The 13,529-nt window shown below is 38.2% G+C and overlaps 4 pseudogenes; all 4 read left to right on the plus strand.

The window, feature by feature from the left end:
• Positions 1-2,871: 2,871 nt before the first annotated feature.
• LOC146061867 (5S ribosomal RNA) lies at positions 2,872-2,990 on the plus strand (annotated as a pseudogene).
• A 3,820-nt stretch (positions 2,991-6,810) lies between these two features.
• On the plus strand, positions 6,811-6,929 carry LOC146061034 (5S ribosomal RNA; annotated as a pseudogene).
• Positions 6,930-9,450: 2,521 nt separating this feature from the next.
• On the plus strand, positions 9,451-9,569 carry LOC146061672 (5S ribosomal RNA; annotated as a pseudogene).
• Positions 9,570-11,075: 1,506 nt separating this feature from the next.
• Positions 11,076-11,194, plus strand: LOC146061128 (5S ribosomal RNA; annotated as a pseudogene).
• Positions 11,195-13,529: the final 2,335 nt, after the last annotated feature.

Here is a 13,529-nt window from a genome sequence, read left to right on the forward strand (position 1 = left end):
AAAATTTGTGTCCTATCTCAGCACTGAATTTGAATGGCAAGCAATCATTTTCTTGCACATATATAGTGCCAGTTATATGTCATGTCCTCAGTAGTGCTGTTACAAATGTCCCCAGTGAGTTTTTAGCAAAAAAAAAAATTTCACTTTCTGGAATGTCCGTATTTCGGAATAATTCGGATAACGGATATTCGGATACGGGATACTCGACCTGTACTAGCAAATGCTTCTTTTCTCCAGCTATTCAAATTGATAACTTTTTCTTTGGGGAAGAGTAGTTTTATTTTAGACCATCTGTTAGTACCAGGTCCATTAGGTCTTTTTACATTACCAACACATGAATATTTTTATCTCCAATATTACAGTTTGGAAACTTTTTCAGTAGATTACTTGTAGATATAAGTATAAGCGGGCAAAATAGTTGATAGTTTTCACGTCCATCTGTATCACACTGGATAGTCCCAATCATGTCCAGTCTTGGCAGCTAAGCAGTGTTTTGCCTGGTTAGTACTTGGATGGGAGACCACATTAGAACACCAGATGCAGTAGTAATTTTGACATTTCTGGAAAATGCTTCTTTTCTGTAGCTATTCAAATTGGATTTTTTTTTCTTTGGATTAATAGTATAGAGAAAAGGAAGGGGTCAAACAGACACTGTATCTTTGAACAACATCTTTACCACACTGCTTAGGCCCAATTCCAGCTGTTTTTGGCAGCTAAACCGCGCTGTGCCTAGTTAGTAGTTTTATTTGAGACCACCTGCTAGTACCAGGTCCTGTAGCTCTTTTTACATTACCAACACATTATTTTATTTAACTCCAACAATACAGTTTGGAAACTTTTTCAGTAGATTACTTGTAGATATACAGTAAGTAGAAGAGGGCAAAAACGTTGGTAGTTTTCACCTACAGCTGTGCCACACTGGCTAGGCCCAATCATGTCCTATCTTGGCAGCTAAGCAGTGTTAGGCCTGGTTAGTACTTGGATGGGAGACGACGTGGGAACACCAGGTGCTGTAAGCATTTTGACATTACTAGCAAATGCTTCTTTTCTCCAGCTATTCAAATTGATAACTTTTTCCTTGGGGAAAGTAGTTTTATTTTAGACCATCTGCTAGTGCCAGGTCCTGTAGGTCTTTTTGCATTACCAACACATGATTTTTTTTATTTCCAACAATACAGTTTGGAAACTTTTTCAGTAGATTACTTGTAGATATAAGTATAAGGGGGCAAAGAAGTTGATAGTCTTCACCTACAGCTGTATCACACTGGATAGTCCCAATCAGGTCTATTCTTGGAAGCTATACAATTTTTGCCTGGTTAGTATTTGGATGGGAGACCACATGGGAACACCAGGTGCGGTAGGAATTTTGACATTACTAGCAAATTCTTCTTTTCTCTAGCTATTCAAATTGATAACTTTTTCTTTGTGGAGAGTAGTTTTATTTTAGACCATCTGCTAGCACCAGGTCCTGTAGGTCTTTTTACATTACCAACACATGATTTTTTTATCTCCAACAATACAGTTTGGAAACTGTTTCAGTAGATTACTTGTAGATATATGTATAAGTGGGCAAAATAGTTGATAGTTTTCACCTACAGCTGTATCACTATGGATAGTCCCGATCATATACATTCTTGGCAGCTAAGCAGTGTTTTGCCTGGTTAGTGCTTGGATGGGAGATCACATGGGAACACCAGATGCAGTAGGAATTTTTACATTTCTGGAAAATGCTTCTTTTCTGTAGCTATTCAAATTGGATTTTTTTTCTTTGGATTAATAGTATAGAGAAATGGAAGGGGTCAAACAGACACAGTATCTTTGAACAACATCTTTACCACACTGCTTAGGCCCAATTCCAGCTGTTTTTGGCAGCTAAACTGCGCTGGTGCCTAGTTAGTAGTTTTATTTGAGACCACCTGCTAGTACCAGGTCCTGTAGATCTTTTTACATTACCAACACATGATTTTTTTATCTCCAACAATACAGTTTGGAAATTTTTTCAGTAGATTACTTGTAGAGAAAAATATAAGGGGGCAAAATAGTTGCTAGTTTCCACCTCCAGCTGTATCACACTGGATAGTCCCAATCATGTCCAGTCTTGGTAGCTAAGCAGTGTATTGCCTGGTTACTACTTGGATGGGAGACCACATGGGGACACCAGGTGCGGTAGGAATTTTGACATTACTAGCAAATGCTTCTTTTCTCCAGCTATTCAAATTGATAACTTTTTCTTTGGGGAAGAGTAGTTTTATTTTAGACCATCTGTTAGTACCAGGTTCTGTAGGTCTTTTTACATTACCAACACATGATTTTTTTATCTCCAACATTACAGTTTGGAAACTTTTTCAGTAGATTACTTGTAGATATAAGTATAAGCGGGCAAAATAGTTGATAGTTTTCACCTCTAGCTGTATCACACTGGATAGTCCCAATCATGTCCAGTCTAGGCAGCTAAGCAGTGTTTTGCCTGGTTAGTACTTGGATGGGAGACCAAATGGGAACACCAGGTGCAGTAGGAATTTTGACATTTCTGGAAAATGCTTCTTCTCTGTAGCTATTCAAATTGGATTTTTTTTTCTTTGGATTAATAGTATAGAGAAAAGGAAGGGGTCAAACAGACAATATATCCATGAACAAAATCTTTACCACACTGCTTAGGACCCATTCCATCTGCTTTTGGCAGCTAAACAGTGCTGTGTCTGATTAGTAGTTTTATTTGAGACCACCAGCTAGTATCAGGTCCTGTAGGTCTTTTTACATTACCAACACATTATTTTATTTAACTCCAACAATACAGTTTGCAAACTTTTTCAGTAGATTACTTGTAGATATACCTGTAAGTAGAAGAGGGCAAAACCGTTGCTAGTTTTCACCTACAGCTGTACCATACTGGCTAGGCCCAATCATGTCCAATCTTGGCAGCTAAGCAGTGATAGGCCTGGTTAGTACTTGGATGGGAGACCACGTGGGAAAACCAGGTGCTGTAAGAATTTTGACATTACTAGCAAATGCTTCTTTTCTCCAGCTATTCAAATTGATAACTTTTTCTTTATGGAGAGTAGTTTTATTTTAGACCATCTGTTAGTACCAGGTCCTGTAGGTCTTTTTACATTACCAACACATGCTTTTTTTTTATCTCCAACAATACAGTTTGGAAACTCTTTTAGTAGATTACTTGTAGATATAAGTATAAGGTGGCAAAAAAGTTGATAGTCTTCACCTACAGCTGTATCATACTGGATAGTCCCGATCGTGTACAGTCTTGGCAGCTAAGCAGTGTTTTGCCTGGTTAGTACTTGGATGGGAGACCACATTAGAACAGCAGATGCAGTAGTAATTTTGACATTTCTGGAAAATGCTTCTTTTCTCCAGCTATTCAAATTGATAACTTTTTCTTTTGGAAAGAGTAGTTTTATTTTAGACCATCTGTTAGTACCAGGTCCTGTAGGTCTTTTTACATTACCAACACATGATTTTTTTATCTCCAACAATATAGTTTGGAAACTCTTTCAGTAGATTACTTGTAGATATAAGTATAAGGGGGCAAAAAAGTTGATAGTCTTCACCTACAGCTGTATCATACTGGATAGTCCCGATCGTGTACAGTCTTGGCAGCTAAGCAGTGTTTTGCCTGGTTAGTACTTGGATGGGAGACCACATTAGAACACCAGATGCAGTAGTAATTTTGACATTTCTGGAAAATGCTTCTTTTCTGTAGCTATTCAAATTGGAATTTTTTTTTCTTTGGATTAATAGTATAGAGAAAAGGAAGGGGTCAAACAGACACTGTATCTTTGAACAACATCTTTACCACACTGCTTAGGCCCAATTCCAGCTGTTTTTGGCAGCTAAACCGCGCTGTGCCTAGTTAGTAGTTTTATTTGAGACCACCTGCTAGTACCAGGTCCTGTAGATCTTTTTACATTACCAACACATTATTTTATTTAACTCCAACAATACAGTTTGGAAACTTTTTCAGTAGATTACTTGTATATATACAGTAAGTAGAAGAGGGCAAAAACGTTGTAAGTCTTCACCTACAGCTGTACCACACTGGCTAGGCTCAATAATATCCAATCTTGGCAGCTAAGCAGTGTTAGGCCTGGTTAGTACTTTGATGGGAGACCACGTGGGAACACCAGGTGCTATAAGCATTTTGACATTACTAGCAAATGCTTCTTTTCTCCAGCTATTCAAATTCATAACTTTTTCCTTGGGGAAAGTAGTTTTATTTTAGACCATCTGCTAGTGCCAGGTCCTGTAGGTCTTTTTACCTTACCAACACATGATTTTTTTTTATCTCCAACAATACAGTTTGGAAACTTTTTCAGTAGATTACTTGTAGATATAAGTATAAGGGGGCAAAGAAGTTGATAGTCTTCACCTACAGCTGTATCACTCTGGATAGTCCCGATCATGTACAGTCTTGGCAGCTAAGCAGTGTTTTGCCTGGTTAGTACTTGGATGGGAGATCACATGGGAACACCAGGTGCGGTAGGAATTTTGACATTACTAGCAAATGCTTCTTTTCTCCAGCTATTCAAATTGATAACTTTTTCTTTGGGGAGAGTAGTTTTATTTCAGACCATCTGCTAGCACCAGGTCCTGTAGGTCTTTTTACATTACCAACACATGATTTTTTTATCTCCAACAATACAGTTTGGAAACTTTTTCAGTAGATTACTTGTAGATATAAGTATAAGGGGGCAAAAAGTTGATAATCCTCACCTACAGCTGTATCACTCTGGATAGTCCTGATCATGTACAGTCTTGGCAGCTAAGCAGTGTTTTGCCTGGTTAGTACTTGGATGGGAGATCACATGGGAACACCAGATGCAGTAGGAATTTTTACATTTCTGGAAAATGCTTCTTTTCTGTAGCTATTCAAATTGGATTTTTTTTCTTTGGATTAATAGTATAGAGAAAAGAAAGGGGTCAAACAGACACAGTATCTTTGAACAACATCTTTACCACACTGCTTAGGCCCAATTCCAGCTGTTTTTGGCAGCTAAACCGCGCTGGTGCCTAGTTAGTAGTTTTATTTGAGACCACCTGCTAGTACCAGGTCCTGTAGATCTTTTTACATTACCAACACATGATTTTTTTATCTCCAACAATACAGTTTGGAAATTTTTTCAGTAGATTACTTGTAGATATAAGTATAAGGGGGCAAAATAGTTGATAGTTTTTTCATCCAGCTGTATCACACTGGATAGTCCCAATCATGTCCAGTCTTGGCAGCTAAGCAGTGTATTGCCTGGTTAGTCCTTGGATGGGAGACCACATGGGAACACCAGGTGCGGTAGGAATTTTGACATTACTAGCAAATGCTTCTTTTCTCCAGCTATTCAAATTCATAACTTTTTCTTTGGGGAAGAGTAGTTTTATTTTAGACCATCTGTTAGTACCAGGTCCTGTAGGTCTTTTTACATTACCAACACATGAATTTTTTTATCTCCAACATTACAGTTTGGAAACTTTTTCAGTAGATTACTTGTAGATATAAGTATAAGTGGGCAAAATAGTTGATAGCTTTCACCTCCAGCTGTATCACACTGGTTAGTCCCAATAATGTCCAGTCTTGGCAGCTAAGCAGTGTTTTGCCTGGTTAGTACTTGGATGGGAGACCAAATGGGAACACCAGGTGCAGTAGGAATTTTGACATTTCTGGAAAATGCTTCTTCTCTGTAGCTATTCAAATTGGATTTTTTTTCTTTGGATTAATAGTATAGAGAAAAGGAAGGGGTCAAACAGACAATATATCCATGAACAAAATCTTTACCACACTGCTTAGGACCCATTCCATCTGCTTTTGGCAGCTAAACAGTGCTGTGTCTGATTAGTAGTTTTATTTGAGACCACCGGCTAGTATCAGGTCCTGTAGGTCTTTTTACATTACCAACACATTATTTTATTTAACTCCAACAATACAGTTTGCATACTTTTTCAGTAGATTACTTGTAGATATACCTGTAAGTAGAAGAGGGCAAAACAGTTGCTAGTCTTCACCTAAAGCTGTACCATACTGGCTAGGCCCAATCTTGGCAGCTAAGCAGTGATGGGCCTGGTTAGTACTTGGATGGGAGACCACGTGGTAAAACCAGGTGCTGTAAGAATTTTGACATTACTAGCAAATGCTTCTTTTCTCCAGCTATTCAAATTGATAACTTTTTCTTTATGGAGAGTAGTTTTATTTTAGACCATCTGTTAGTACCAGGTCCTGTAGGTCTTTTTACATTACCAACACATGATTTTTTTATCTCCAACAATACAGTTTGGAAACTCATTCAGTAGATTACTGGTAGATATAAGTATAAGGGGGCAAAAAAGTGGGTAGTCTTCACATACATCTGTATCATACTGGATAGTCCTGATCGTGTACAGTCTTGGCAGCTAAGCAGTGTTTTGCTGGTTAGTAATTGGATGGGAGACCACATTAGAACACCAGATGCAGTAGTAATTTTGACATTTCTGGAAAATGCTTCTTTTCTTTAGCTATTCAAATTGGAATTTTTTTACTTTGGATTAATAGTATAAAGAAAAGGAAGGGGTCAAACAGACACTGTATCTTTGAACAACATCTTTACCACACTGCTTAGGCCCAATTCCAGCTGTTTTTGGCAGCTAAACCGCGCTGTGCCTAGTTAGTTGTTTTATTTGAGACCACCTGCTAGTACCAGGTCCTGTAGATCTTTTAACATTACCAACACATTATTTTATTTAACTCCAACAATACAGTTGGAAACTTTTTCAGTAGATTACTTGTAGATATACAGTAAGTAGAAGAGGGCAAAAACGTTGTCAGTCTTCACCTACAGCTGTACCACACTGGCTATGCCCAATCATGTCCAATCTTGGCAGCTAAGCAGAGTTAGGCCTGGTTAGTACTTGGATGGGAGACCACGTGGGAACACCAGGTGCGGTAGGAATTTTGACATTACTAGCAAATGCTTCTTCTCTCCAGCTATTCAAATTGATAACTTTTTCTTTGGGGAGAGTAGTTTTATTTTAGACCATCTGCAAGCACCAGGTCCTGTAGGTCTTTTTACATTACCAACACATGATTTTTTTATCTCCAACAATACAGTTTGGAAACTTTTTCAGTAGATAACTTGTAGATATAAGTATAAGGGGGCAAAAAAGTTGATAATCCTCTCATACAGCTGTATCACTCTGGATAGTCCCGATCATGTACAGTCTTGGCAGCTAAGCAGGGTTTTCCCTGGTTAGTACTTGGATGGGAGATCACATGGAAACACCAGATGCAGTAGGAATTTTACATTTCTGGAAAATGCTTCTTTTCTGTAGCTATTCAATTTGGATTTTTTTTCTTTGGATTAATATTATACAGAAAAGAAAGGGGTCAAACAGACACAGTATCTTTAAACAACATCTTTACCACACTGCTTAGGCCCAATTCCAGCTGTTTTTGGCAGCTAAACCGCCCTGGTGCCTAGTTAGTAGTTTTATTTGAGACCACCTGCTAGTACCAGGTCCTGTAGATCTTTTTACATTACCAACACATGATTTTTTTATCTCCAACAATAGAGTTTGGAAATTTTTTCAGTAGATTACTTGTAGATATAAGTATAAGGGGGCAAAATAGTTGATAGTTTTCACCTCCAGCTGTTTCACACTGGATAGTCCCAATCATGTCCAGTCCATGCAGCTAAGCAGTGTATTGCCTGGTTAGTACTTGGATGGGAGACCACATGGGAACACCAGGTGCTGTAGGAATTTTGACATTACTAGCAAATGCTTATTTTCTCCAGCTATTCAAATTGATAACTTTTTCTTTGGGGAAGAGTAGTTTTATTTTAGACCATCTGTTAGTACCAGGTCCTGTAGGTCTTTTTACATTACCGACACATGATTTTTTTTATCTCCAACATTACAGTTTGGAAACTTTTTCAGTAGATTACTTGTAGATATAAGTATAAGTGGGCAAAATGTTGATAGCTTTCACCTCCAGCTGTATCACACTGGAAAGTCCCAATCATGTCCAGTCTTGGCAGCTAAGCAGTGTTTTGCCTGGTTAGTACTTGGATGGGAGACCAAATGGGAACATCAGGGGTGAAATGTAATAGGTTGAGAGATTCAGAAAGTGAGAGATTTGGTAAGAAATCTCCAGTTTTTTTAAAGCGGCAATCATTCACACTGCAAAACCAGTTTGATTTTGCAGTGTGAATGATTGCCGCTTTAAAAAAACTGGAGATTTCTTACCAAATCTCTCACTTTCTGAATCTCTCACCCTATTACATTTCACCCCAGGTGCAGTAGGAATTTTGACATTTCTGGAAAATGCTTCTTCTCTGTAGTTATTCAAATTGGATTTTGTTTTCTTTGGATTAATAGTATAGAGAAAAGGAAGGGGTCAAACAGACAATATATCCATGAACAAAATCTTTACCACACTGCTTAGGACCCATTCCATCTGCTTTTGGCAGCTAAACAGTGCTGTGTCTCATTAGTAGTTTTATTTGAGACCACCGGCTAGTATCAGGTCCTGTAGGTCTTTTTACATTACCAACACATTATTTTATTTAACTCCAACAATACAGTTTGCAAACTTTTTCAGTAGATTACTTGTAGATATACCTGTAAGTAGAAGAGGGCAAAACCGTTGCTGGTCTTCACCTACAGCTGTACAATACTGGCTAGGCCCAATCATGTCCAATCTTGGCAGCTAAGCAGTGATAGGCCTGGTTAGTACTTGGATGGGAGACCAAGTGGGAAAACCAGGTGCTGTAAGAATTTTGAAATTACTAGCAAATGCTTCTTTTCTCCAGCTATTCAAATTGATAACTTTTTCTTTATGGAGAGTAGTTTTATTTTAGACCATCTGTTAGTACCAGGTCCTGTAGGTCTTTTTACATTACCAACACATGATTTTTTTATCTCCAACAATACAGTTTGGAAACTCTTTCAGTAGATTACTTGTAGATATAAGTATAAGGGGGCAAAAAAGTTGATAGTCTTCACCTACAGCTGTATCATACTGGATAGTCCCGATCGTGTACAGTCTTGGCAGCTAAGCAGTGTTTTGCCTGGTTAGTACTTGGATGGGAGACCACATTAGAACACCAGATGCAGTAGTAATTTTGACATTTCTGGAAAATGCTTCTTTTCTGTAGCTATTCAAATTGGAATTTTTTTTCTTTGGATTAATAGTATAGAGAAAAGGAAGGGGTCAAACAGACACTGTATCTTTGAACAACATCTTTACCACACTGCTTAGGCCCAATTCCAGCTGATTTTGGCAGCTAAACCGCGCTGTGCCTAGTTAGTAGTTTTATTTGAGACCACCTACTAGTACCAGGTCCTGTAGATCTTTTTACATTACCAACACATTCTTTTTTTTAACTACAACAATACAGTTTGGAAACTTTTTCTGTAGATTACTTGTAGATATACAGTAAGTAGAAGAGGGCAAAAACGTTGTTAGTCTTCACCTACAGCTGTACCACACTGGCTAGGCCCAATCATGTCCAATCTTGGCAGCTAAGCAGTGTTAGGCCTGGTTAGTACTTGGATGGGAGACCACGTGGGAACAGCAGGTGCTGTAAGCATTTTGACATTACTAGCAAATGCTTCTTTTCTCCAGCTATTCAAATTGATAACTTTTTCTTTGGGGAGAGTAGTTTTATTTTAGACCATCTGCTAGCACCAGGTCCTGTAGGTCTTTTTACATTACCGACACATGATTTTTTTATCTCCAACAATACAGTTTGGAAACCTTTTCAGTAGATTACTTGTAGATATAAGTATAAGGGGGCAAAAAAGTTGATAATCCTCACCTACAGCTGTATCACTCTGGATAGTCCCAATCATGTACAGTCTTGGCAGCTAAGCAGTGTTTTGTCTGGTTAGTACTTGGATGCGAGATCACATGGGAACACCAGATGCAGTAGGAATTTTTACATTTCTGGAAAAAGCTTCTTTTCTGTAGCTATTCAAATTGGATTTTTTTTCTTTGGATTAATAGTATAGAGAAAAGAAAGGCGTCAAACAGACACAGTATCTTTGAACAACATCTTTACCACACTGCTTAGGCCCAATTCCAGCTGTTTTTGGCAGCTAAACCGCGCTGGTGCCTAGTTAGTAGTTTTATTTGAGACCACCTGCTAGTACCAGGTCCTGTAGATCTTTTTACATTACCAACACATGATTTTTTTATCTCCAACAATAGAGTTTGGAAATTTTTTCAGTAGATTACTTGTAGATATAAGTATAAGGGGGCAAAATAGTTGATAGTTTTCACCTCCAGCTGTTTCACACTGGATAGTCCCAATCATGTCCAGTCCATGCAGCTAAGCAGTGTATTGCCTGATTAGTACCTGGATGGGAGACCACATGGGAGCACCAAGTGCTGTAGGAATTTTGACATTACTAGCAAATGCTTCTTTTCTCCAGCTATTCAAATTGATAACTTTTTCTTTGGGGAAGAGTAGTTTTATTTTAGACCATCTGTTAGTACCAGGTCCTGTAGGTCTTTTTACATTACCGACACATGATTTTTTTTATCTCCAACATTACAGTTTAGAAACTTTTTCAGTAGATTACTTGTAGATATAAGTATAAGGGGGCAAAATAGTTGATAGTTTTCAACTCCAGCTGTATCACACTGGATAGTCCCAATCATGTCCAGTCTTGGCAGCTAAGCAGTGTTTTGCCTGGTTAGTACTTGGATGGGAGACCACATGGTAACACCAGGTGCGGTAGGAATTTTGACATTTCTGGAAAATGCTTCTTTTCTTTAGCTATTCAAATTGGAATTTTTTTTCTTTGGATTAATAGTATAAAGAAAAGGAAGGGGTCAAACAGACACTGTATCTTTGAACAACATCTTTACCACACTGCTTAGGCCCAATTCCAGCTGTTTTTGGCAGCTAAACCGCGCTGTGCCTAGTTAGTTGTTTTATTTGAGACCACCTGCTAGTACCAGGTCCTGTAGATCTTTTAACATTACCAACACATTATTTTATTTAACTCCAACAATACAGTTGGAAACTTTTTCAGTAGATTACTTGTAGATATACAGTAAGTAGAAGAGGGCAAAAACGTTGTCAGTCTTCACCTACAGCAGTACCACACTGGCTATGCCCAATCATGTCCAATCTTGGCAGCTAAGCAGAGTTAGGCCTGGTTAGTACTTGGATGGGAGACCACGTGGGAACACCAGGTGCGGTAGGAATTTTGACATTACTAGCAAATGCTTCTTCTCTCCAGCTATTCAAATTGATAACTTTTTCTTTGGGGAGAGTAGTTTTATTTTAGACCATCTGCAAGCACCAGGTCCTGTAGGTCTTTTTACATTACCAACACATGATTTTTTTATCTCCAACAATACAGTTTGGAAACTTTTTCAGTAGATAACTTGTAGATATAAGTATAAGGGGGCAAAAAAGTTGATAATCCTCTCATACAGCTGTATCACTCTGGATAGTCCCGATCATGTACAGTCTTGGCAGCTAAGCAGGGTTTTCCCTGGTTAGTACTTGGATGGGAGATCACATGGAAACACCAGATGCAGTAGGAATTTTACATTTCTGGAAAATGCTTCTTTTCTGTAGCTATTCAATTTTGATTTTTTTTCTTTGGATTAATATTATACAGAAAAGAAAGGGGTCAAACAGACACAGTATCTTTGAACAACATCTTTACCACACTGCTTAGGCCCAATTCCAGCTGTTTTTGGCAGCTAAACCGCCCTGGTGCCTAGTTAGTAGTTTTATTTGAGACCACCTGCTAGTACCAGGTCCTGTAGATCTTTTTACATTACCAACACATGATTTTTTTATCTCCAACAATAGAGTTTGGAAATTTTTTCAGTAGATTACTTGTAGATATAAGTATAAGGGGGCAAAATAGTTGATAGTTTTCACCTCCAGCTGTTTCACACTGGATAGTCCCAATCATGTCCAGTCCATGCAGCTAAGCAGTGTATTGCCTGGTTAGTACTTGGATGGGAGACCACATGGGAACACCAGGTGCTGTAGGAATTTTGACATTACTAGCAAATGCTTATTTTCTCCAGCTATTCAAATTGATAACTTTTTCTTTGGGGAAGAGTAGTTTTATTTTAGACCATCTGTTAGTACCAGGTCCTGTAGGTCTTTTTACATTACCGACACATGATTTTTTTTATCTCCAACATTACAGTTTGGAAACTTTTTCAGTAGATTACTTGTAGATATAAGTATAAGTGGGCAAAATGTTGATAGCTTTCACCTCCAGCTGTATCACACTGGAAAGTCCCAATCATGTCCAGTCTTGGCAGCTAAGCAGTGTTTTGCCTGGTTAGTACTTGGATGGGAGACCAAATGGGAACATCAGGGGTGAAATGTAATAGGTTGAGAGATTCAGAAAGTGAGAGATTTGGTAAGAAATCTCCAGTTTTTTTAAAGCGGCAATCATTCACACTGCAAAACCAGTTTGATTTTGCAGTGTGAATGATTGCCGCTTTAAAAAAACTGGAGATTTCTTACCAAATCTCTCACTTTCTGAATCTCTCACCCTATTACATTTCACCCCAGGTGCAGTAGGAATTTTGACATTTCTGGAAAATGCTTCTTCTCTGTAGTTATTCAAATTGGATTTTGTTTTCTTTGGATTAATAGTATAGAGAAAAGGAAGGGGTCAAACAGACAATATATCCATGAACAAAATCTTTACCACACTGCTTAGGACCCATTCCATCTGCTTTTGGCAGCTAAACAGTGCTGTGTCTCATTAGTAGTTTTATTTGAGACCACCGGCTAGTATCAGGTCCTGTAGGTCTTTTTACATTACCAACACATTATTTTATTTAACTCCAACAATACAGTTTGCAAACTTTTTCAGTAGATTACTTGTAGATATACCTGTAAGTAGAAGAGGGCAAAACCGTTGCTGGTCTTCACCTACAGCTGTACAATACTGGCTAGGCCCAATCATGTCCAATCTTGGCAGCTAAGCAGTGATAGGCCTGGTTAGTACTTGGATGGGAGACCAAGTGGGAAAACCAGGTGCTGTAAGAATTTTGAAATTACTAGCAAATGCTTCTTTTCTCCAGCTATTCAAATTGATAACTTTTTCTTTATGGAGAGTAGTTTTATTTTAGACCATCTGTTAGTACCAGGTCCTGTAGGTCTTTTTACATTACCAACACATGATTTTTTTATCTCCAACAATACAGTTTGGAAACTCTTTCAGTAGATTACTTGTAGATATAAGTATAAGGGGGCAAAAAAGTTGATAGTCTTCACCTACAGCTGTATCATACTGGATAGTCCCGATCGTGTACAGTCTTGGCAGCTAAGCAGTGTTTTGCCTGGTTAGTACTTGGATGGGAGACCACATTAGAACACCAGATGCAGTAGTAATTTTGACATTTCTGGAAAATGCTTCTTTTCTGTAGCTATTCAAATTGGAATTTTTTTTCTTTGGATTAATAGTATAGAGAAAAGGAAGGGGTCAAACAGACACTGTATCTTTGAACAACATCTTTACCACACTGCTTAGGCCCAATTCCAGCTGATTTTGGCAGC

Source organism: Crinia signifera, chromosome 2, assembly GCF_055691185.1.
Source record: "Crinia signifera chromosome 2, ASM5569118v1, whole genome shotgun sequence".
Taxonomy (NCBI): domain Eukaryota; kingdom Metazoa; phylum Chordata; class Amphibia; order Anura; family Myobatrachidae; genus Crinia; species Crinia signifera.